Raw genomic sequence first — 4,603 nt, 5'->3', positions numbered from 1 at the left:
GACACTTGCATTTGATCAATTACATTTGGCACGTACTACAACTGCAACTACTTTATTCATCATCCCTCTGTCGGTCCACCTGCAGTTTCAGTTTGGTGTTCAAGCGTGGCGTGCAGTACAGTGCCACCTTGCCAAACCTGAGAGCCGGTTCACTACCGGATTCAGCTTCTTTGCCGAGTGTCTTAGGCACTCAGCAAAGGCTGATATACACTTGGCAAAGCCTTTGCCGAGTGTTACATTCGACAAAGAGCGCTCGGTAAACAGTTTATCGGCAAAGACCTCTTTGCCGAGTGCACTTTATCGGGCAGAGTGCTAATCTGACACTCGGCAAAGAAAAGTCGCCGTGACGGAGGTTTTGTCGAGTGTCAAGGTCAAGCACTCGGCAAAGGTCGCCGCTTTGCCGAGGGCCGTTGGCTCAGACACTCGGCAAAGGTGGCCACTGTGACGAGTGCCACCGGCAAGACACTCGGCAAAGGTAGCCTATTTGCTGAGTGTCCTGTCAAGACACTCGGCAAATAGGAGACCTTTGCCGAGTGCCTGGCCCGTGGCACTCGGCAAAGCTGTGATGTTTGCCGAGTGCAATGGCCTTTGCACTCGGCAAAGCATGTTCGCAGGTAGTCACTTTGCCGAGTGTCATGATCATTGCACTCGGCAAAGTGACTGAAAACAACCCTTTTTATTTGTTTTTACACCACATCCAAACAAACAGAAGATATATATAACAAACATCACCAACATCACGTATATATCATCGACAGCACATATATATCACCAATACCACATATATATCACAAACGTCACATATATATCACAAACATCACATGTTTCACAAATAAGTTCATAAGTAATCCAAGTGCTCCATCATCTACGACCACAATTGCAAAAGAAGTATCATTAACAACCACAAGAATCTTAACCAGATGGCCAATGAGACTGATTTGATGAAGGATTCGCTGAAGCATGAGGATCGTTCGATGCCGCTGATTGATTCTGCACAAAGGAGAAGAGATTGCATGTGTGAGACAAGATAAATATATACCATACATGAATAAAACTTTCATACTCTACTATGTTTGACCGTAAGCATGAACATACAAACTAAAACATTTATACTCACAAGAGTAGAATAGTGAGGAGGTGGAGGTGGAGTGAATAGCGAAGGTGGCGGAACTACACCCGTAGTGGCGCCAAGACTTTACATGTACTGAAGAATCTTCACCATCCTCCGCTGCTCGGCCTCCCGCTTGGCCTCCACCCTCTCCATCTTCGCCTGCATCTGCTCCCGTATCATCCTCTCTTGTTCCAGCTGGGCCTACAATATATTCACCCCAATGTTACAATAATACAAAGGAAAGGTATAAAAAAACCAATGAACGATGAATAAACCAGGAATAACCTCGAGTGCCTCCACCCGATGGTGTGAAGTGTCCTACCGAGGTCGTATGGCCGGGCTCGTGCAATCGGATTGAAGAAACCGGGTGGAAAGATCTTCTCCAACTTACAGAGCAACACAGGTGCCATTCTTTCCAAGTCAGCAATTACGGTCCGAGATAACTCCTTGGCACAAAGCTGGCGAAAGAAATAGCTCAACCCTGCCAGCACTAGCCAGACATGCTCAGGGACATAGCCTCGAACCATCGCCGAAAGAAGTCGCTCAATCCATATGTGGTAGTCATGACTCTTCATCCCTAAGACTCGCATAGTAGATAAGTTCACTCCCCTCCTCAGATTAGCTGCATACCCATCAGGGAACATTAACGTCTGGATCCATTCTAGTACTTCCCTCCTTTGGGGCTTGCTCAAGATAAAATCGGCCTTAGGCCTTCTCCATGTCTTACCGCGACTAGGAGGCTTCATATGTTGGTTTGGTCTATCACATAACGTTGCCAGATCCACTCTAGCCTTAACGTTGTCCTTTGACTTGTCAGGAATGTCCATGATTGTTGCCCAAAGTGCCTTGGCGACATTCTTTTCAGTGTGCATTACATCAATGTTGTGTGGAAGGAGAAGGTCATCAAAATAGGGGAGTCGAGTCAAGCCCGACTTATGAGTCCACATATGTTGCTCACCATATCTCACAAAACCACCTTCTAGATTGACCACAAGACCATCTATCTATTCACAAACCACGGCACCAGTCATTATCGGTGGTGCAGGGTCTGTCACTATGACACCTTTCATAAATTTCTTGATGTCTCGTCTGAATGCATGGTCAAGAGGGAGGAATTGTCGATGTTTGTCGAACGATGAATACTTGCCACCCTTCTACAACCAAATGAACCTCAGACCTTCCTTGCATACTGGGCATGGGAACTTCCCGTGAACACACCAGGCATAGAATATCTCATACACCAGGAAGTCATGCAGGGAGTAGTGGTACCAAACATGCATTTTGAAGTTTTTCTTTGTAGTTCGGTCGTATGTCCATACCCCTTTCTCTCAAGCACGAACCAATTCATCAATCACAGGCTCCATGAACACACCCATATTATTCTCCGGGTGTCTAGGAATTATCAACGACAAGAATACGTTCTGTCGTTGAAAGCATATGTCGGGGGGAGATTGAGGGGGATAACGAACATGGGCCAACATGTGTATGGGGCAGCCATCATTCCATAAGGATTGAACCAATCTGTTGCTAGCGCAACACGTATATTACGAGCCTCTTTAGCTTTCTCATGATGAATGCCATCAAAGTGGGTCCATGCTTCACCATCGGATGCATGTACCATCCTGTCAGGATTGTATCGTTTGGCATTTTTGTGCCATGTCATCTGTTTCGCAGATTCCTCGGTCATGTATAGCCATTGGATCCTCGGTATGAATGGAAGGTGTCGTAGGATTGTCACGGGAATGTGAAGCTTCCTCTTCTGGCCATCACCAGAATCTACCTCCAGGAATCTAGAGGATTTACACTTTGGACAGTACTTTGCTTTCATGTATTCTTTCCTAAATAGGATGCACCCCTTCGGGCAAGCATGTATCTGCTCATACGGCATCTTAAGTGCACGAAGGAGTTTCTGTGACTCGTGCATGCTCTTTATCAGAAGGTGACCCTCCAGAAGTAGGCTGCCAATAACTGTCAACATACCATCGAAGGCGTCTCGACTCAGGCTATATTGGGACTTTAATGCCATTATGCGTCCAATGGCATCTAGTTGAGAAACCTTTGTCTGGCCATGAAGAGGTTTTTGTGTCGTGGCAAACATGTCGTAGAACGCTTTTGCGGTTGCCTCTAGCTCCTCCTCCGTACGTCCTTCAGCGAACTGTGCCTCGTGATAGTCATTTAACATGTCTTGTACCCCGGCATCAGCATCATAATCCTCGACGTGTGGTCTCACCACCTCCTCTCTCATACGATCGGCTTCACCATGGTAGACCCACCGGGTATAGTTTGCCGTAAATCCAATCTTCCACAGATGTTTCCCCATGACCTTCTTCGTTTGTCTTTTCCTGTTTGCACATTTGTTATAGGGACAACAAATTTTACTCGCTCCTTTAGCAGCCACGCCAAATACCCGTTCCAAGAAAGCATCGGTCTTGTCGATCCATTCATTGGTGACCTGACCCTGACTTGCGCGGCCCGTGTACATCCATTCACGGTCCTCCATCCTCTAACATATATAGCGACGAGTAATATAAACATCAATTGCATCTACACGACGTCCCTACTATCTAATAGGTGAGGATATGTCCTAATCCCACGCGAGGATCCGTAGATGAGGTTAGTTTCCATGCTCTACTCCTATCCGAGATAGAATTTCGGTAGCACCTCCTCGTTGTTCTCCAAATACACGTCCTGCCAGGGAGAGTGTGTATCCAGAGAATAACAGGGAGATGATGCCGAAACTCTGTCTTGGATTGGAGCAGACCATGGAAACTAACCCCACCTACGCATCCGTGGGCTGTCCAAAAAACGTGGACAATTTGAAACAGATACGTTTTTAGATATGGAAATATCTGCATATTTCCAACCGTATCTCTTTCGAACGGGAGACGCCTAACTAGGTTACGTGATCTACGACCATGATACGGAAAGAGGGGTTATACCTAGGGTGGCGGTGGAGTCAGGCTAGCGGGGCCGTGGCGGGTCGGTGCAGTGGCGAGGCGACACGGTGCAGGCAGACCCGAGCGGCGAGGAAGGTGATTGGGGTTGCCGAGGTACTCCGGCTCCGCTCCAATAGGCTCTTCTCTGCAAAAAAGAAACATAAAACTGTCAATACAAAATTTCGACAGCACCTCCCCTGCACGGTGAGGTTTTCAAAACCTGTAAGAAAACCAACAGCATGATGACCGATATGCACATATATATGAATGGCACAATGGCCGACATGCACAAGATTATATCCAACCACATATATATAACAATGTCACAACCACTCCTACGACTCCTACGACTACCACCACTGCTACTCTACCACAACTACTACCACAACTACTAGTAATACTATGACGATGACGACGGTAGGGCATACCTAGTGGGCGTCGTAGGGCGGTGGTGGTGAAGGGGCTAGGGCGCCGGTGGACAAGGCGACGGCTGGGGAAGCGCTGAGGACATGGCAACGGCGGCCGGGGCACCTCCTCCTCCTTCTTCCTCCTTCCT

This window comes from Miscanthus floridulus, chromosome 16 (genome assembly GCF_019320115.1).
Source record: "Miscanthus floridulus cultivar M001 chromosome 16, ASM1932011v1, whole genome shotgun sequence".
Taxonomy (NCBI): domain Eukaryota; kingdom Viridiplantae; phylum Streptophyta; class Magnoliopsida; order Poales; family Poaceae; genus Miscanthus; species Miscanthus floridulus.
The sequence above is the reverse complement of the archived record's forward strand: the minus strand, read 5'-3'. Positions refer to the sequence as shown.